This window comes from Camponotus floridanus, unplaced genomic scaffold, assembly GCF_003227725.1.
Source record: "Camponotus floridanus strain SB8 unplaced genomic scaffold, Cflo_v7.5 scaffold2, whole genome shotgun sequence".
In the NCBI taxonomy this organism is placed as follows: Eukaryota; Metazoa; Arthropoda; class Insecta; order Hymenoptera; family Formicidae; genus Camponotus; species Camponotus floridanus.
Genome location: NW_020229325.1, coordinates 3,306,697 through 3,328,943, shown reverse-complemented (window position 1 = coordinate 3,328,943; position 22,247 = coordinate 3,306,697). Strand labels below are relative to the sequence as shown.

Below are 22,247 nucleotides of genomic sequence, written 5' to 3'. Positions count from 1 at the left end.
TGCCGATTCGTTTTCGAAAATTTGACATATCACGGATATTTCGATGTCGATAGAATCAAGTAATAGAAAAAAAAACATCCGAATATAATTAAAGGTAAATTATAGAGAAATAAAAACAGACTTATTGTCATCAAGATGATTGTTAAGTAATTGGTCTAATGGCGCTCATGCTTGTAGAAAAATTTTAATTCAATAATCGATGAAACGAGAACGCCAGAGATGAGCTGGCTTAAATCGGTTCGATCTAAATTGGCTCTAAAGCATACTCCATTGAACTTAATCGCTAGACAAGGTATCACCTCGATAAGAGGATGCATGTCGCGCTGCAAGCAAAAAAAGACACGGGAGACTCGTGACGAGAGTAGTTCGGGGCGGGGAAAAAAGCAAAGAGCGGGACGAAGAGGAGCTTCTGCAAGATAAATGGACCAGCTGGCGTCCCGAACGCGTCACGGATGAAGGTTACGCGACCTCTGAATACATTTCCTGCTCGCGCACCGCCGTATATAGTATGCATGAATCGATATATGGTGCTCGAGGACTCGATTCCGCGAACCGTTGCTGAATCGCGTCGACGTTTAACTTCCGTTCCAGCGTTACACAAGACGGAACTTACTCTCAAGCGTTGACACGACACGATTCGCATCGTGTCATTCGTACATCCTCCGCGTTTCTCCTCCGATCTCTTCGTCTCCTTCTTAGTCACGTGTCATGTGTTTAGATTTATTATTATTTTTTTTTTGGAAATACTTCGAAACGCGAATGACCGGATGTCATTTTACGATGTAGATGTGAGAAATCGCGTCTGTATTTACGCTATTGAAGCTGCCAAGCAAGCTTCAATATCCGGTTGATATATAATCTGTTCTGTAATTCTGTCAGGTAAAAGTTTTTAAAGAGAAAAATTTTTCATAAAACATTTAATCTGTAAGAAGATGTTCATTTTATTAGGAAATGAAGTATTCTCTGATAAAAAATCAATGCGGCAACGCACGCGTGTATAAACTATAACCGCTTGGGAAGGATTAAAATCACGATGTAGTAGTCGATTTGCCGTGGTTCGTGAAGGGTTAAATTCACTTTAGCCGGTCGATCGACATTTGATACAGCGTGCAATATACATTTAGCGTGCTTCGATGCACTTCCCTCTTGAAATAGCGATGCAGAATAAAAGCAGAGTAACCGGAAAACAAGGAAAAAGTGAGATTTTTCGATATACGGGCTTCCTCGGATTGAAAGTGGAACTTTTACTTGCGATAAAAAAATATACAATTCCCGACGTTTTTATCCTAGAAAATAAATGGGGGTTTAAAAATGCTTCGACTTACGTTTATTTCAACGTCGTTGCATGATGCAATAAAGATTTTCCAGCTCGTGCAATACCCGCTTCCATTTCCAACGTACATTTAGCACTAAATGATCCGCGATGACACAATTTAACGTTAAATCCGTTAGGGGTCCGATGTCTAAATCTCATCGCCTCGTCAAACTCAGGTTCTTTTAGCGGCTCTTTAATTCTCATCCCGCATCGACATAATAGAGAGATATAAAATTTAGAATTAGGGTAAAATTTAGGATATCACACAAGCGGCACCTATCTCTCTCTAATTTCCATTTTGCGTTTACGCCGAACTTCCGTATTTCACGCGAAGCCGAGGGTTGAATTTACCGTTGAATTCGCGCCGACGTTATCCAGGCGACCGCATCGAAACAGTTGGATCGAAAACTTGCTCCGTTGTTCGCCGCGATGAACAGGCAGACAGACAGACAGGCAGGCATACAGACATACAGACAGACAGACAGACAGACAGACAGACAGACAGACACGGTGGTTTCGCTTTCGCGTCGACGATGCAACAGTGAGGCTGCCGTATTCGTCGAACGTCAATGGCACACACCGGCAATCTTTCGCGGCCGATTTGCTCCCACCAGCCAGTCAGCCAGCCCTTTTAGCTGGACCGGCACTTTTTGCACCACGTTCCACGATGACAGGACGTTTAACGTATGAGCACAAACGTTCGACGGTCGTGCACGCACGAGCAACGTGCCAGGACCTCTCTTTGTTGGGGACTTCTTTTATTTTGTCGACGATGGCCACGATTCATCGTGATCGAATTAGAACTTCTGTTAACCCACCGTTTCGTCATCCCTTTCTCTTTCATCTCCACGCATAAAGCTGTACTTTTTACTTCGTAGACTATAGACCGAGAATACAGTGCAAAAAATGTAAAGAAAGGGAGAGATTTGGATGGTTATATTTTTATTGTACTGATAATGAATTTTCTCGCAACAAAAATTGCATTCATACTTTTACTTTTAACGGTTAAAACAAAATATTGCTGAAAACCGAAAAGTCGATCGAGACATCGTAAGAAATTAGATTTTTTTTATCTATCTATTAATAAAGCTTAATTTTTAATATCATATATTATATATAATAATAAGTATTTAATTTTTCAGTAATTGTTTTCGTAATGAAAATGCTTTATTCGATAATCAGCTTTATTACTGAGCTCGGTTTAATAATTCCATAATTAATCTCGGATTATAACGAGCGCGCAAAGTTTCTCTTTTAATTTTTAAAATAAAATATTTCGAAAAATATAAGGGATCTATTCCTCATTCTCATTAAGTGCAGCAGAATTACTAAAACAAATAACAAATAAATTTTTTATGCGTGTGCGTGTGTGTCGCGCCGTATCCGGCAAATAATTGCATCCGGTTAGGGACAGAAGCCGGACCGTTTCTACGCCGCCTGAGGCCCAAGAGATCGGAGTGTCCTTTTTAATAGTAGCGCCGTCGGTTGACGCGAGCGAGTTTTGACAGACAGCTCCTGTCGGCACAATAGCAGCCGCGGCCTATTGTGCGAGCGAAATTATACATGCATGCAAGCTACGTTACACCCGGTATAAAACGTACAATACGCACGATTTAACCTGCTGGTCCTCTTTCCTGTCCCTCGTACCAAGGGCCTAATGAAGACGGACGGGTCGTCCTCGAGGCGATCTCTTTCCCTCCTTCCCTGCTGCTTCTATTCTCGCTCTCGTCCTCTTCTTTCCTCCGTATTCTGGTGACACTCCATCCGAAAAGGACCTTCTCAGCTCTTTCGTGCGCATTTAAGATTCGTTTTGTAAGACACACAGCAGGAAAAAGCGTACAGGGCGGAGGGTAGAGTAAAGGGGTGATACTGTTGCACCGATGGGTGCGCTGATAGCTTCACTCGAGGTGTCGAGTAGTCGCAGCGCCTGCAAAGCTTGTCACGAGCAGTCATCGGCAGGAAGAAAGGAGTTGACAGTAGTAATTTGAGACCGTGGATAACTAATTTTCTATCATTCAAAGGGTGAATGACGGTTCCTGACCGTGAAAGTAGAAGGATTGTCAACCCTTAGCTCCTCCGGTGTACAATATCAGTCTCTAACTCTTTCACTAACAATTATACGACTATAAAAATCTCTTCTCAATTATTTTCGCGAGTTAACTGTTAATTTCGCAGAAATTGTATCTGTAACTCTCAATTAATAAATTATTTTATATCGAAAATAATAATCATCTACTAAATTCTCCGAGAAAAAATATTGTCTACCAACCTCTTCAAGAATTTGTTATTGCGATTTTTTTTCGATAACCAGGCGACGCGAAAAAAAAGAAAACATGGAATTTTATTAATATTCAACGAAGAATCACCTTGATCAATATACGTATCACTTCGAACGGCATCCAGTATCCGGGGTGAAGGTTGATGAGGGTAATGGACGCGAGATTCCTCCGCGAGTGTTCCTTCCCTCGGTGTCGCGCTCTTATTATTATCATCGTCATTATTGTTACTGGCTGCGCTTTTGTCGATACGACAGCGGAAAGACGAGACCGGGTCGAAGGGATGGTTTAACGAGTGCGGCCGCGTTGTAATACGAGACTCGAGAGCATCGGGGGATGTTCCGGACGTTTTCTTTCTTTTTTCTCTCCCTCTCTCTCTCCCCCTTGGCGTGCCTTTTTTTCAGACTCGACGTGAAAGGAAAGAAGGGCGACGTGATCACTGTGACTTTTGTTACCCAACGTCACAAGAAGAGCGAGCGCAACTTTATGGTCGCCGCGATTAAACCACTTCGCGCTATAGCGGAAAATAACACCCCTGTGTTTGATGGCTATTCTCATTGATACTGGGTTGAACGTTCGAGACGCGTTTCATTAAAAACCTCCTCGTTAATTTTCATTAAGAACAGCTGTAGCTTCAATTCTTTTGGGTTTAAGCTCTTTTTCGACGTATGATATCTTTCAGAAGACGGAATGGAAACTCGCGAATGGCGCAAAGTTTGGTTAATATTTTCTTATACATATTTTGTAAAAAAATTCCTTCTCTCTCTTTAAGCTCAACTATACCTTTAATCCTTTAATTTCTTTTCGTTTAAATTCTTTGCACGAAATTGCCTGAGAGATATTTTTCAACAAGTATAATAGAATCTCTCGAAAGACGCGACTTTGTAGTTAATTTTTCATTCTTTTACTCGTCAGTTTTCCAGCGCATTCATTTAAGAAAGACACTTTTGCGCTGTACGATATTTAAATATTAAATAGCCTTTATCTTTCTCATATCGACCGCATAATTAAATCTTCAAATTTCTCCAAAGTAGCGGTAACCGCGGTACGAAAGGGTTTAATTAGGATATCGTTTACCATAAATTCCGCAACCAAAAAAAAAAAAGAAGAGAGGGAGTTCAACGTTATCGGCTGGAACGTCGTGTTTGTGCGCGGTGCAACGCGGATGCATTCAAGCTACTGCATTGTGGCGGATCGCTTCGCAGCTTCCGTTATAACGATCGACTCTCTCGCTCTCGCAGGCATTTTATTATTCGCGAAATATTCCGCGCCTGCCGGGCCCGTCCGGCGCTTCTGTTAATTAATTTTTATCGCGCTCTGGCGCGGCATCGCGATCGGAATTCCGCATTATATACCGCGCGGCGAGGGGGGGGGGAGGAGGGGTGAGAGCCGCATGTGTGCATGCGCTTGAGCGCGGCGCATAATAATAAAATCGCATGCCTCATCGATTGGCAAAACAAGAGTAATCACGAGTAATTGCGAGAGAGCACTTTTTGTTGTCGTTGCGGATGAACGGGCCATTTAGAGCGGGCGTATTAATTAATACGGCGCGCGATTCCGTTCGGGCCGCCGCGATATGAAAGGATTTCGGATGCGCATTAAAATTCCCGAACGAGGAGCCGAATCAGATTTAACCCCCCCCCCCTCCCTCCGCTTCCCCTCGCGTCCACTATCGCTCGTTAAACGCGCGCGTTATTACACGATTTATTTACTTTTCGCTACAATTGAAGTGGAAGAAGAATGACGAGCGGGAGGAGACGGAGAGATGTAAACGTACAGTGTGCAAAATAATACTGGAAAATTAGCCGTAGATTCGTGTATAATATCCTTAATATGTTTGCATAAGTATTAAGTTAATTATTTTTTCGAATCCCCTGATAAATATTTTTCTATATTTATTTATATAAATAAGTATGAAATTTGTATGTGTAGGTTAACCATCTTTGTGTAAAAATTTTTCTTGAGAAAAATACTAACACATCTAAAACTCTTTCGTCGAAACTATAAATCCTTTTTCCGTGAATTCGTTATTAGCGAGAAAAGGGGAAAAGCGTAAAAAAAGGAGAGAGAAGGCAGGTTTTAAAGCATTTCATCTTATTCGGGAAAATTAAGAGCTCCCACATAAACAAGTGTGGAAACCTGTTTGGATAGCAAACATCACGAAGTGGCTCTGCCTTTAAAATTTTTCCCGAAACAGGGGCGTGCATCCGCCTCTCTCACGTCACGTTCGCCGAGGCACGCGTATAATTAGCATTGTAAGAGGAAAAAAGGAATGAAACGAAAAACACAGGTGCGGTTAACGTCAGCTTGGCGAGGCATTATGCAGAAGAGACTGCGCTGCAGGGCGTGCGAGGGGACGCCGCGGCGCCCTTTGTTCGACGCGTGTTCGAGGATCAGCAAGAAAGCGTTTAACTTTTTCGTCTCCGCCCCCGCCGCGTCCGCTCGCGCGTACCCGACCCCGGATATATCGCGGGGCGCTCGCTTTTTTTTTATTAGCCCCGTTGTAAAATAAATTAGGGGTGAAATTATTAAAGGTACCCCTCTCCTTCTCCCTCTCTCGCGCTTTCGAGCCTTCGCTAACGTAGTCGGACGTAAGAAGAGGGTCGGTTCGAAGCGAGAAAGAAAAAAAAAAATACGGAAGGTTCTCCATTGATCATGGGATTCTTGTGGTAAAGGCGGGTTCACGTTCCCTTAATTATTATATCTAGGAAATCCAGATTTCCAGCGTGAAAAAAAGGTTCGAACCAGACTCCATACTTTCAGCTACGCTTTTCGTATTGGACGTGGAACAAGTGTATAATCCGAACTTTATGAAAAGAATGAGAAAAAAAGAGAAGGAAAATTTGAAAAAAAATATAAAAAATTAAGAGAGCTAATTTCTCTTAGCGCTGATATTTAGATGTACCTAAAAATTTTCTGTGCAATTTTTTATATTTGAGTAGCATCTCGATAAGCATAGCGATAAAATGATAGAAGTTCATTATAAATTTACATGAAGCTTAAGTAATTTAAATAAAACGCCTTTGGCCTACAAAACTTGTAAATTAAGTTTTCGCGATACGTTTCGATCAAACAGAAATTGTCAAAATACGCGTGTCGAAGATTCGACGAGGCGCAATATTAACGTTACTGCTTCGTCGTCCGTCGAAGAAGGATGCACGAGGAATCTTGTATCATTCGCAAAGACAAGTTCGACGTGGCGCCGTAAAAAATCGTCCTGCCACCACGAAGAAGGAAAGATAGGAGCCATCACGAGTCTCGATAGGATGCCGCATGTCTCCCCGCTCGAGTTTCTTCTTTCCATCGCGCGAGACACCCGTTATACATCAATGCCGGAGCGAGGGTGGGTGGCCAAGGGGGAGGGGGGAGAAAGAGGGCGAGCCGCCCTTCGAAAAATCTCATTTCGCCTTCTCTACACCGGGTTAACACCGAAAACACGTGCTGCCGACTTATGAACTTCCATTCTTAATGGTTCATGAAATTGCCTTATATTTCACGTCCGGCAACACGTACATGGGGCGGAACGGATTTCGGAGGGTCCGTACTCACCAAGCGGGGACAATATAACGTGGATTCGCCTTGTGGAAATTCAAAAATTTCACCGTAAAGACGGCGCGGCCGCGTCTCTCGGTGGCGTTTGATCGATACGTGGTGAAAATAGAAAGATGAACCGTGGAACACATGGAAGAACACCGTCATTTCTCAGAGGGAAACGATGCGGTTTAATATAGCGGCACTCTATCTTACGGCCGTATATAATTTCATGCTCATTACTATTATTTCTCGTCATTTTTTTTCATTTATCGTTGAATTATCGTTGAATTATCGTTATCATTATTATTATGTGGCTGTCGTTAAATCATTTGATTTAGCAGAATCACAGAGGTATACGATATCATTGTATGAAATATATGATCGTGGCGGTTGTTTTAATTCGATGCATCCAATAGCCACAAATAAGTTGAATTTTTCGAGGGAGTTGTTCGGGACAATTGTCGAAAAATGGATTTCAATGGCGCAATAATTTCGACACGGTCGATCGCGCGCGTCGAAAGATAATTCAAGGCAAACTAATTTCGCGAGTACGCCTGTGCGACGGTAAATCCGAAAAGTCAATAAATAATAGCGCGATTGTATCACGACGGGCGGTTTATGAAGTGTCGTTTGTTTACCCGCTAAGCGCGCAACATCGAGGATGAAATGCAACCGTATCTGTTACCGCGTACCTCGTACGCTGTAGCCGCAATTATTTACCGTTCGATTTTTCTACGCATCTTGCATGCGACCGCACGTCCCTTTATCGATGCCGACGATCATTATTATCGCGCGGTCCGACATACGACCACGAGAATATGACAAATACGACGCCATAAAGCTTTGCAAAAAGAGCTCTGCAAAAAAAAGATCGATCTGGGGAACTCTACCATTTTACATCTCTATATAAACCTCGATATAAATGGAATATGTAGCTTGCGTATACTGTTAGTTGCTTTGGGATAGAAATATCTTAAACATTTTTTCGTTGTTTAATAATAAATTTGAAAGAGAATTTTTGGATATTGCATAATAGAATTACACGAGATATCAAGATTAATTTTGACATGACCTAGTCTTAAAATTTGAGGCAAGATTTAATTATCAAAACATCTTTATCAAGACATATTACACATCAATCATACATATTTGTCACATACATATTTATCAAGACTATATCAGAATTGTCAAGATTATTCTGGTTTGTCAAGATGATTATTGATTTTTTAAAAAAGTAAAACAAGTATCTGTAAATTAGATGACGAAAAAATCTTTATTATATACGAACTGAAAAAATTTTATTTAATAAATAAAAACACTTATATTAATAAATATAACATAAACATTTACGTTAATAACATTTATATTAATAATATTACGTTAATGATATTAATTTAAAAGCAATTAATATAATAAGCAAAATAAACGATATAAAATTTTACATAACTATTTAGTTACACGAAACTTTATATATAGCACGTGTATATATTCTGATTATGTGTGTGTGAGCTGCCTTTTGCATTCTGATATCACTGTAAACTGTAACTGCTTTTTCGTAAAGACAACGAATATATATATAGTTTTGAAAATTAAACAAATAACATGAAAATAATAATAATCATATATTTTAAATTATGTTATAAAAATTAAATATATTTACATTATTATTCAATAAAAATTGTTAATAAAATCGAGACGAGATACAAGACGAGATTTTTGCTACAAAAATTTATTCAATATCAAGACAAGATCTTCAAAAATTTTCAATACCAACATTACATTTTTACGAATATTGTCTTGAGTCTTGTCCAATCCTAACGGATAATATGCGCATACTTATCATATCCGAGAAAAATATTGAGATTATTTTCACGTAATATTTGCTTTCACAGATCCATCTCTTGAGTGCACTCTCATTCCGCAAGCATCCATCTGCAAAATCACTTGATGCATTAACGTCATTTGCCTTTCGCGCGCGGATTCATTAGTTAAGGAGTCTCTCCCGTTTAGTTACCGGCAGCAATCAAGCTCGCGTCGATTAATCGCGACATTTTACACGAAGAAAAAGGAGAAGAGATAAAAGAGTCGGGAAGGAAGGGGGAAGGGGAGGAGAAGGAAGGAAGGAATCGCCACGAGCGCCAATTAAGCGCGCGGTTGGCGAATCTCCCGCGTGCGATTCGTATTCTCCGCCGAGCGAAAATTCGCCGCAAGCGAAACTTGGTAACACTCGTTAGCTTCGATTTATTCGCTTTTTCGTCGGCCGCGCACGTCCCCGCCAGTTTCTCGAAGCCGAAGACAAAGTTGGCAACTCCGGCCGCATTAAAGCGCGGCTACCGCGCGGCTTATTAGTAAAAAGCATGACAAACGACTCGCGGTTTAACCCCACCGGCTCGACTCGACTTAGCTAAGGCCAGCCGCGGACTGACCGGCCCCAGTTGGGCCGTATAAACGGGCGTGCAACACGGCGTGCATAGTGATATACGGCGATTTTTAGTCACGCTTTTATACAGAAATAAATCCACCGGTTAACGCGCCCTCCGCTCCCCAGATTCCCGTTAAGGGCGCGCAAGTAAGAGTGGTCGAGTAGAGACTGAAACGAGGATCTCGTATAATTACGCGAATAAAACACACGCAAAAATGTTACGTTTCTTTTATTTATTCTTGTAATTATTTGAACGAGACATTATGTATACTATAATTGTGTATTAGTACTATTAATTATTACTAGTAATTATTTGAAAGAGACACATTATGTATTCTGTAACAGTATTAGTATTGATTTGATACATAAATGCCGCGTGACAATTTTTAAATGTTAGACGAAAGGTATTAAAACCGACATACCATTTTTCAAATTTCGGAACAACGAAAAATTTAGAACATTTATATAAACATTTATATTCATATTTATCAAAAATCTCTATCTATCATCATAATTTTGATCTTCAAAATTAATCTGTGATTGAATTGAAAAAGTTACAGAAACGTGATAAAAATATGTACAAGTACCTTAATAAATTTTATTGAGATAATTTTTTTATTATATCAAAAAATTTATTGATTTTAAAATAAAATTGCACTTTTTTATTTTTTAATTACAAAAATAAATATTTGCAAGAACACACACATTCCTCTTTTTAATTCTTAAAATTAAAATTTCTCTACAATGCATTTACAAAAAATACATACAAAAAATTATCTAGCGAATTATGTTTACATCACTCTAATAAGCCTATATATTTTTTAGTAAATTGAGAATTTTAAGTAAAACATGAATAGTATACTAACAATTAAATTCCAGTAATAATTTACGGTATCCTTAAGTACTTTTACGTAATGAATTAGTTAAAGAGAAAAAAGTGGAATTTTATCGCGCGGCGACAAAAAGTTCCAAGAGTGCGTCCTAATTGTCTCTCGAAATTCCGGTTTCGTATAAACTCGAAGGGGGAAAATTTCGGGGGTTCGCGCCAAGGTTTATGCGTGCGACGAGATGCAGATGGCCGAGAGGCGACATTGCTAGCACGGGGCTGTTAAGTGATCCTAATGCCGGCGGCCTAATCGCCGCTAATAGCAGTGATCACCCTCTCTCCCTCCCTCCCCCTCCTCCTCTTCTCTCTCTCTATCTATCTATCTATCTATCTATCTTTCGTCGTCTCTGATGTTCCCGCGCACAATTGTCATGCACTTTGACTAACGTTTCTGACGCTCATCTCCACCCTCGTGTTCCGTAATGTGGATTACGCCGATGGTCACGCGTATTAATCACCGTCATTTCACACGGATACCGCAATTCTGGTTAGGATCGCGCATAATAATGATGGAGAGGACGAGTCGGGCGGAAGAGAGAACCGTATGGATTAACGCGACCGATCTCGATTATCGAAGCGCGAGGGATATTTTGCGATATATTCCCGGCCTTGTCGCTCGCTTGTAAATTGGGTCGAGATATTGTCTAGACGGCTGTTAATCTTGCCACGATAATAAGATAGGATTTTGCTGACAACCGAGTTTCCAGGTAAACATGGAATATAAAGAAAAGAAATTTAGAGTGTCTTATATAAATTATAGCGTATCCGAGTGAGAAGATTATTAATTATCAATCAAAGCTATCCAATTAATATTGAAAAATGATAAAAATAGTCAAAAGAATGATAAAAATAGTCAAAAGAAAAATGATAAAAATAGTTTAAAAAAATGATATTTCAATAGTCAAAAGAAATTTGAACTGACTAAACTTGAAGTTTATTTTAGATACCGAAGAACAAAACAGAGCATAAAGCTTACGAACTACAGCGATAATTTGTTTCACTAATAGATAAAAATTTATGGCAGATAGATAACATCACCGATTTAACGAAGCTAAATATTCCAGAACAAATCGTTTATCCTTTAGTCCATTACGGCTCATGTTAGTTGCATTAGGCATTAAATTAAAGATTAGCGAGAGTAGCAAGGTACATCGTCGAAGGTATTAATTAAAATTCAAACACCGAACCGAATATCTCCGGGGCTGTTTATCTGCCTGTTTCGTTTATCCAGGAATGTTATTATTTGACAAGAGCGAGTTTTTACGGATCGGAGATGGACCGGGAAGAGATACCGGCGATCGTTTGGTATCGATTAGGCGCGGACATTAGGGTCACTTAGTACCAGTCAAGATCGTACTTCGGTGGCGAGCGATACCAATCTAAATTTAAATACACCTTACACCTTAACACCTACTACTATTTATTATGCCATTCGGCATTCTACGAGTCTCGGCAGACTATGGTACGCCGGCCAATCATGCGCCTGTTAATGGATCGTCGAGAGAGCGGACGCCATAAATCACGAACTGAAGATGAGCTCGCAGGTAAGAACGAGAGAGAGAGAGAGAGAGGGAGAGAGAGAGAGAAGGGGGTAAAGGATGTTGCCCCGAGGTTACTGTTAGGTTCACCTACATCTTGCGAAATATTTGTCTCATAAAATTACGCTTTTGCTCTCTTCGAGAAAATGATTCTTCGATATCTTCAAGGATACTCAAGAATTAATAGTTCTTTGTATAATTTGCTAAAATATATAAGATTCTCGTGAATTATTTTTTTATTTCGTGTATTCTTTTTATTTTATATAATTCTAAAAGTTTATTTTAAAAATAGAATGTATTTTGCCAAAATAGAATTTTAATACCTCCAAAGCTTTCGAAAAGCTTATCTCCAAAAGAAGCGCCGAATAGGTTTTCAAAATCATTGTCTTTAATCGACGAAATTTTAATATAATCCGGATTATATCAATATCAACTGATTAAATGTAGCTTAATCAAAATATTGCCAACTAATTTGATATCCGCAGTAAGAAGAGACATCATGTTTGGCAGATCTTTTGTGAATCGCACTCTGCTTTTGCGAGTTCGATGCTAATGCACAGTCGAGTGTATTAATTCGAGCATGAGTTAGATGGGCGCAGACAGAGTGACACGTTCTCCGTGCATCCGGGACATGCAAATTAATGCATCGGAGTGTACGTGTCAGAGCAGAACGATCGGATAGCTCGTTTCTGACCCCCTCTTTTTGCACGTCCTCATTTACTCCAGCATTTACAACCGTCCGAGAGAACATTCCGGCAATTCGCATTAACGCCTCGTCGGTTCGCATCGGCCCCGTCACATCCCTCCCCCTCGTCCGAATGAATTTACGCGTGCACTGCTTTCAGGTGATGCTTAAAAGTCGCTTTTCTAGCATTTCCGGTTAATGATACAGAAGCGCAAGTTTGGACGACTTGGTTTTTCAGTACGTAAAATGAGGAAGATGTATAATATGTATAACATAATCTCGTAATATCTTGTACAGTAATGATAATATTTATTCAATTTTTAAAAAATTTTTCCAAAAAATCACATCAGTGTCATTATTCGATTTTGAACTTTCTTATGCTCATCTATTTTCTATCTTCTAAAGAATTAAGTCTTAAATTAAATCTCAAGATTAATATGGAAGACAATACTTATAAATTTTTAAATATGTCCATATTTTTAGCGATTAATCAAAATGCATTGTGTTCATACACATAATAATGTACACAAAATATATTTCGATTCTGTAGTCGAGTATTCTCATAGTAAAATCATTGGTAATATCAGGATACTTAATATTTCACGACAAATACAGTGTTTGCTTATTAAACCGCGATTTGCTGAGATCAGTCGATGCAATTTCCGCTAGCGATAACATGGTGTTTTAATTGTTATTAATCAACGCGTATATTCGTCTCATTTTAGCAGTGACATAAATTAAACATGAATAGTAGAGCGATATACGTAATTCACGATATGTTTAATGACCGAATTAATTACTGCCGTTCTCTATTCCTGGAGTATATTTCCGCATAATTTATTTATTTATTTTTCTCGAATACGTCAGTCCCCCCACTCAATATGCTTGCCTGTCAGATTTGAATTCGCGCGAATTGCGCGAATCGCAATGCGTAACTGATAATGATGAGCGCTTTAATTATTCATAACCATCATTTAGAGCATGCATCATATATATTACGTGATATTAATTTATATGATATAATTAGTATTAATATTAATCGCTGCGGCATTTATTTCATGCTCTACATATTCTTGCTAATAGTGCAATTTTACGCTATTATCTTGCATTTTAATTTTTTAGTTCTCTCATAATTATTCGTGTCATTTTTGTTAAATTACTATTTTATATATCAAATTAATAAACGTATTATAAATGATACCATACTATAATTAAAACCACACTATATAAGTCTCGTAATACATATAATATAACAGTTCGTGATAAAATATATATGTATAAATGTAAATAAGAAATATACTCTAAAATAAGAATTAAACAATATTGAAAAAAATTAATTAAAAATGAAAATAAAGTAAAAAATAAAAAATATAATAGAGTAATAATAGAAAAATCGAAGAGAGACGCGAGTTTTATTTTTCCTCCGCGTTCACGACGTCAATCGAAATAACGGAATGGGATGAGTTCAGATAAATGCACGACTTTTACAGATTGCGCGGGAGACATATCGATTTTTGCGAAGCCCAGACGAAACCCATCGATCGTCCCTCAAAGGCGCGCTTCGGCGACCGGGATGTCGGCGAATTGTATCGGCAGCATCTAGAGACCTTTATTATCCCCGCGAGAGCTTTAGATATACTTTAGGGGGAGGGGAGGAGGCGAATGATGGCCGTGACTCGCAAGTTACTTTCCCCCATCATCCCTCGCGCCATTCGCGTCCTTCACACTCGCGAATGGCCTTTTCGGTGGGGATACTCGACATTTTTCACTCCACCTCCTCACCGACTTGTGCTGAGCCACGCGTATTTCATTATTTATCAAGGAAGCATTGTGTTCTCGCGACCCGGATAGTCGCATATACGCTATTTCCGAGATGAAAACGGGGTCTGGAGTCGCGTCGAATATACTTTCCCGAGATGTGTTTGCTACCTCGGAACTGCAAGATTCAACGTCACTTCGTGATTCGGATAACATTCCACCTATTTGAATAATAGACAATATGTTTGCGATGGGATTTTTAATTATAATTTAGAATAAATTTTCTTTAACAGAGAAATTCGATTTTACATTGACATTTTCTCTAAATTCGAGACTATATATTTTTGTAACTGAATTTAAAATATTTCAAATTTATTGAGAAATATATTTCTTTTTTTCATCTTTTTTTATGTTTGTTGAAAAGTATCTATGTATAATAGTACCTATTTTGACGTATATTTCTTTTAAAAAAGCATGATTATATTATTCCCAAATTTTACAGAGATGGCATGACAGTTTCTCCCTTTCTTACTTTCGCTATAGAAAAGCATCAATTCAATATAAATCAACTATTAGTGCAATATGACATCATGGTAATAAAATCTAGGTTCCAATTCGTGCCATCGAACCTACTTCTTTTTCTTTGGAAACATTTATGTCTGTCAATATCGTTACGGAAAATTAAAAAAACTTGTGGCCGTAAATTTCCAAACGTTTCCAATAAATTCTTCCTCCATTCGAGGATCCCCTAAAGAGAAACACGTCTTCCTTACAAAGCGACAAACGATTCCTTTTGCAATAGGAGGAACGATTACGGCGTAACAAGTTTTGTGAGTCGTCCCCGAAGAAGCACTTCGATCCGTAGGGGTCGTGTCCAGTCGGAGGAGCTGTCGACCCCTTTTGTTCGAGACAATCGTCCCGCTCGTAATCACCGTCTTCAGCATCGATGATGCGAATGGATGCAAGGAGGCGACCATGACTGATTTAGGACACTCCTGTAACGCGATACGTGCCGCATTACAACGAATAAACAGCGGCACCGTTATTAGAGATCTGAAACGACCATAAACGATCCGTAATGGCGAAAAGAAGACCGCATACGGTGAAACTCTGTAAAACCTTACGGACGTATCGTAAATCTAATCCGGATACGCGTCATCCCGGAGAGGTTCTTCGTCGTCGTGGCGAATCAAAAATATCTCGGCGAGAGTATTGCAATAGCAGGTGCATCTCTCCGATCGGTGTTTTATAGCGATATGTACATTTCATCTCGCGGTAATTGTTATCTAATTATTATAGAGAAAGAGAACAAGATTTTTCTTGCTGTAATGCATGAATTTGAATTTTTTTTTGTATATATATATATAGCTTTCCCATCTGGTTGTCTCTGTCTAAAAATCATGAGATTGAAATATTCATGATTGTATATCGAGAGAAATTTTATTTTATTTTTTTTTCCGAAAATGATCTAAAAAAGATCACATTTTCATTAAAAAATATACGAATTGCAGACGCTATGTAACATTTTCTGTGAAAATATCCATTAAAATATTTCTTAATAACGCAAAGTAAAGCTTCATTTTCTCGTGTAATATTCATAACAGACGCATCACTTGAGAGATTGAAGTTTCTTGTTCCCATGTTTCTCTATTATGAAATATATCCACGATAAAAATAAAATTCACCGATATATTACACTGCAATTTCCCAAAAAAGTTTTGAAGAAATATGTATTTTAACTAGCGAAATCTTTTTAACAAAAATTAATTGATATAATCGTATCTTGGCCACGAAAAAATTTATTGTGATAATATAATCTACAATCATAAATTTTTCTCGTTTGAAATCAATGTAAACAAATATAAAGAATTTTTTATCAATAGCATATAAAAAATAGATTTATCATAAATTTTATAAAAAAAATACTAATTTTTACGTAAGACTGTTATCACCAAAAAAAAAGCTTTGGTTTCATGGGAACGCTTATTCGGTATCAAAAAGGATTTTGATATTGAGATATAAGAAGACAAATTACCCACAGGAGAGAGCGTTATTATATCTAACTAATACTTTTTCCAGATATTCTTATCGTTCTTAACGTGCGTAAAGTGCGTCTGATAAAATTCATATTACATACGATATCGCGTGTACGGGAAACCCGTATACGAAAGGAAAATACCTACGAGAGGAAGAGATTTTGATTCCGCGGAGGTTCGCATTTTCCACACGCGCAGGCCGTTTCGTTTTCATTCGTTAATCCGGACTCCCGGGCTAATTGCACGCGGATCTCTCGGATATTGCGTACCGCAAGCCGCCGTCCCCTTCGATGAAAATGGCGGCGAAAGTCGACGCTGCTTTGTTAAATTAACGTTTATTAGCTGCCCCTTAGTAAATCCCACGGTTATCGCGTCCTCCCGTCGCGTTAATTTTCGCTCGCGAAAGACGAACGCGAGCGTATTTCGAAAATTTCAAGAGCAGCGGGTATCGCATTTGTGTCTCGTTGCGGTTTCTTTTCGAATAACCGCTCGTATCCGAGGCAATTGTACTGTATATTCTGGGAATATACAGCTCTCGCCCTCAAGTCGGCCGACATTTCCGCTTCTCTTTTCCGAGTCGCCGGATAAAAGGAAAACGCCGAGAGCGCGTTTATTGCGACGCGGTGTAATTATTTCTCGCTCTGCCGCGGAAACGCGAGATTAACTCTTCCTCCTCGGCGGTTTAAAAAGCACCGGGAGAGACGTTTCGAATAATCCTTCTCCATTGCTAATTGCTGCTATACAACTTGAATTTTGTCGTTATTAAGTAGTAATCGAGTGCATCCCCGGATGATTACAGCTGTCATGTTTCATAACTTCCTCATCATCAGACCATTAGATCTTCATTAGGATGTCCCGGTTGTGTGTATAATATTAAATTCATTTAATGTTTTCTAAAGCGTAAAGTGCGTGTGTGTGTGTCTGACTTAAGCTTCATTTTTCTCATTTCATATAATAAATATCATAAACATTTGACACAAAGTTTCTAAACATTTTATTATAGTCCGGTGAGGATTGTATCTCTCCTCTTTTCGTGACTTTTTCTTAAAAAAATAAAAATATCAAGATTATTTCTATGCTTCGTAATTCGACCACATGGTCAGAAATGGTTGACAGCACGTGGCAACCGAAATCTTGCGGTACTCCCTTGCCGATGATCCCTACCATGTGTTTCCAAGCACATTGGAGAATAACTTATGGACAATTAACACTTCCTGGAGCGATGTGTCGGCTTTCGACAACGTTACGAATTACAATGATGACGATCGGTTGACAAATGGCGGCATCCCATGTAACAAGGAGAAGGTTTCCCATTTTTTTTTAACGACCACGATCACCTAGGGACCTCGTGGAGGCCTTGGTCGAGAACAAATATTTGAAATGCGCAAATTGGCAGGCTTTTGTATCGGGATAGGACGAATTAAACTCGTGACAATTTTTCAAAATATGTGCGCTGCGCGTAAAGAATTTAATTACTTAATGGCTAAAGACTGTGAGAGTCAGTTTCGCACAATATTCACAATATTCTATGTGTGCTTTTGTATAAATTTCAATTAGCAGATTAAAGTTCGCGCCAGCGGTGCCAGCGATACTGCATATTTTTAATATTCGGAATCGATTATTTCGTCGGTGTTTGATGCATCATGATGCTCTCAAAGCCTCATGTATACACAAACAAGTTTTAATGTATCTTTAATCTATTAAAAGATATTACATATATATTAATTTTTTACGAGAGAAAAATGTAATATAATTCTTTTATTACATTATTGAGAAGGACTGTATTCACTCTCTGCATTATTGTTATATTAAGGTCAAATGCATCGGATTTTTCTCGGTTTAACGCGGTTTCTCCGAAATGATCCGCGATCTAGGTCAACGTTTCGACCTTTCGGGAAGCCATTATACTTTATCGAACTGCCGCAGCGCGATTTGATGGGACTCCGATGTGCGCAATTGCAGCGAAGAGCGGGGCGAACGGTTCATTGAGAGAAGCCGCATTTTATTAATATACCGCGAGGGAAAAAATAACGCGAGCGTTTATAGCGAGGCGCAGTAGCGCGATTCTGACGAGCTTCCAACGGGCATTCATCGGGACAATTATGCGTGGTATGACGACGCTAATTTCCGCCGATGGAAATGCGCGACCCGCGTAGCAATAAACGCGCGGGCGAGGTAATTCTCAGCCACGCGTTGATAACGAGCGAATTGATTGGAATGGAGATAACACGCGGGACACTTCATTTGCAGTTTTCACCCGGTGCCGCTTTGTGCGACCGGAAAGGGGCGCTCGCAATTTGTTTCAAGAATTCATTCGAAAAGATACGGGCGTAATTGTATCGATACCTGTGTATCTCACACTGCATTCAATTTGCATGCTTGATTGATATTGAAAATTTAAATTGTCGGGTGTATTTTAATCTTGCTTTTTCAATACCCAGTTGTCATCTCAGCGTGTCTCGCGAAGAATGTGACGAGTAATTTTAACTTGTAACAAACAACGATAAATAATTTTGAATTCTAATAAACAATAAATACGACAAGCAATTTTAAATTCTGATAAGCTTGTAACAAGCAACGATAAATAATTTTGAATTCTAATAAACAATAAATATGACAAGCAATTTTAAATTCTGATAAGCTTTTTCTGGTAGAACAGATTCTTTTTATTTAATGCATTGAAAAGTATATTAAAGTCCTTCCGCGAGATATTAAGAAGATATCGTCTGAAAACTATTTGAATCATATTAAATTATATTTAAACATAAAAATGATATAGATAATCTAAAAATCTTATCTATACGAGTCTCCTCAAGATTATCATCATCCCCGTAGCTCAAGCCGCACGCTTTCGCGTTCAATAATTAATACGAGACGCGCAAACGCTCGCAGCTTGGAATTCGTAATCCGCATTATAATCTACATGGCAGAGAGAATGCACGATTGCGGTCGCTTGCACGCATGTAAGATGCACCTAACCGCTAATGCGCGTTAGCGGAGTCATCGGGTCGCGTTTAATTCCGCAAATGCGCGCCCGCTCTCGAATTTGTACCCGGGATACCTTCCCTGGGAACAACTTCCTGCGAGAAGATCGCCGCTCTTACGACAACCACATGTTACCCGAGGAAGTCGTTCCCCGCGTAAGGTGGGGAAGGAGGGAAGGCACGCTTCCTGGAGCGTGGATCTCGTCTGAGACTTCAGCGGCAGCCACCTGTCCCGGGGTCCCCGGGGAACGGTAGCTGGGGATATGCGCGCGTAGATTCTGAAACTCGAGAAAATCTCCTCCTCCGCAAGTCTTCGTTCACCCCTCCTTCCCTTCCTCTCTCCTATCGTCCTCCCTCACCCTGTTCACGTAGAGAGCGGCAGGAATCCCGTTACATGACGCGCCACGTGGCGCGGGCATGTTGCCCAGACCGATTTTCCCCGTCGTCATTCGCGGGAAACGAAAACGTATGACGCGGAAGAGAGAAACCTGGATCTAGGAACCGTGTCAACCACAGGAAGCAGTCGAAAAGCGGAGGAAAGATACCGAAGTCGACATACCATTTTGTTTTGTAAGCTCTAGTTCCTCAGTTGAAAGTTTCAAATGATAACTGATATTTTCTATGATATTCATCGCTTATTATTAGATTATCAATGTTAATGTTGATAACGTTGTTTTGAAATTTTGAATAAATGTTCCATTTTAAAAGTGCACGTAGGTGGAAAAATTAATTTTTCGATATAGCTATTAAAAACTATAAAATATAGTAAAAAAACATGATAAAAATGAATATGAAACATATTGGAATTTACAAATATGTAGAATAACGTAGCATTTTAAAAAATATTTTATGTTACAATACACATACACTCTATTTTTAATTAGATTACATAGTTTGCCTAAAAAATTCACAGGAAAAAATTGGCATTCTCGATAAAAAATATATGTTAATTTTAGTATCTTTATATTAATCTCAATTTTTAACTTCTTTTTAACGATAAGCAAAATGAGTTGTAATATTTAGTGAAAATTTAATTTCATTGCTTTCTCTTATCAATTATATCATATAAAATTTTTAATAATTGTTAATTTATTTTATTTGCAAACAAATATTATGAATAATCTGACAAAGATTAAAAAAGAAAAATTCCGACAATTTTACTTATTATTATGTAATAAAAAATCTATTTTTTCATACAATATAAAATATGTTCTTTCGTCAACGGTCAAATCACGTTGTAAAGTACCGGTTCTCGTCCGATCACCGTAGTCAAACAACGTTGAGCACAATTAGTACTTAGATGGGAGACCACTTGGGAACACTGTGTACTGTTGGCACGTTTTTTTTATTTATCTAATAAATCAATAGATCACACTTTTGCAATGTTATAAAATATTATTTTTATTATTTATGTATTTTTCTAAATAATTTCTATTTTTAATTCTTCTTTAATGAAAAACCGATTCTCGTCTAATTATAAAGAGCAATATCTAATTGCTGATAGGAGGATATATTATGTTGTTTTAAAGAAGTTAAATTTTCTTTTCGTATAGTTGTTTATAATTAATTTATTGTCTTAATAAGCGAAATTTATTGTCCTAATGGCTAAAAATTTTTAGATTTCTAAGAAATTATTACAATTACAATTAAAACAACATAATGCATAATTGTAATGAATTATATTATATTATACATTATACAGCATTTTCTTAATAATAGTTAGTATAGAATTAAAAGCAAATTATATTATTTTTATTTGTTATCATGCAATAAAAAATATGTACACTCGTCAACGATCAAATCACGTTGTAAAGTACCGGTTCTCGTCCGATCACCGTAGTCAAGCAACGTTGAGCATGGTTAGTACTTAGATGGGAGACTGCTTGGGAACACCGTGTGTTGTTGACACTTTTTTTGTATTTTTTTAATAAATCAATCAATCAATCGAGTATTATACTTTTGCCATATTACAAAAAATTATTTTTATTATTTATGTATTTTTCTGAATAATTTTTATTTGATTATTTTTTCATAAAAATCAGATCTCATGAAGTACAATACCTAATTATTGATAAGATATATTATGTCGTTTTAAGGATTTTAAATTTGGTTTTAGTATAGGTTTTTATAATTAACATTTATTATTCTAATAAACAAAATACTTTGTACTTAAATTTTAGAAAAGAAATTATTACAATTGTAATTAAAACGTAATACAATCTGATTATAATAACGAATTACATATTACACGGCATTTATTTAATAATTACTTGTAGTACTTCTGGTCGATTATTACCTTTCATAGAAATTTAAAAAGATATATAACTTTTATTCATTATAGGAAATACCGTCAACGGTCAAATCACGTTGTAAAGTACCGGTTCTCGTCCGATCACCGTAGTCAAGCAACATTGAGCACGGTTAGTACTTAGATAGGAGACTGCTTGGGAACACCGTGTGCTGTTGACCCTTTTTTTGTATTTTTCTAACAGATCAATTAATCAATTGAATGTTATACTTTTCCAATATTACAAAAAATTATTTTTATTATTTATGTATTTTTCTGAATAATTTCTATTTAATTCTTTTTTTAATAAACATCAGATCTCATAAAGCGCATTATCTAATTGTTGATAAGACATGTTACATCCTTTTAAATATTTTAAATCCGGTTTTAGTATAGATGTTTATAATTAACATTTATTGTCCTAATAAACAAAATACTTTGCAATTAAATTTTAGAAAAGAAATTATTACAATTGTAATTAAAACGTAATACAATCTGACTGTAATAATGAATTACAAATTACACG

At 37.9% G+C, this 22,247-nt stretch overlaps 1 protein-coding gene and 3 pseudogenes across 1 annotated transcript in view; all 4 read left to right on the top strand.

The window, feature by feature from the left end:
• The window catches only part of LOC105253622 (BTB/POZ domain-containing protein KCTD3), a 316,103-nt gene that overhangs the window by 82,930 nt on the left and 210,926 nt on the right, over nucleotides 1–22,247 (top strand). The window lies entirely within an intron of this gene.
• LOC112637773 lies at nucleotides 20,652–20,771 on the top strand (annotated as a pseudogene).
• On the top strand, nucleotides 21,223–21,342 carry LOC112637781 (annotated as a pseudogene).
• On the top strand, nucleotides 21,784–21,903 carry LOC112637775 (annotated as a pseudogene).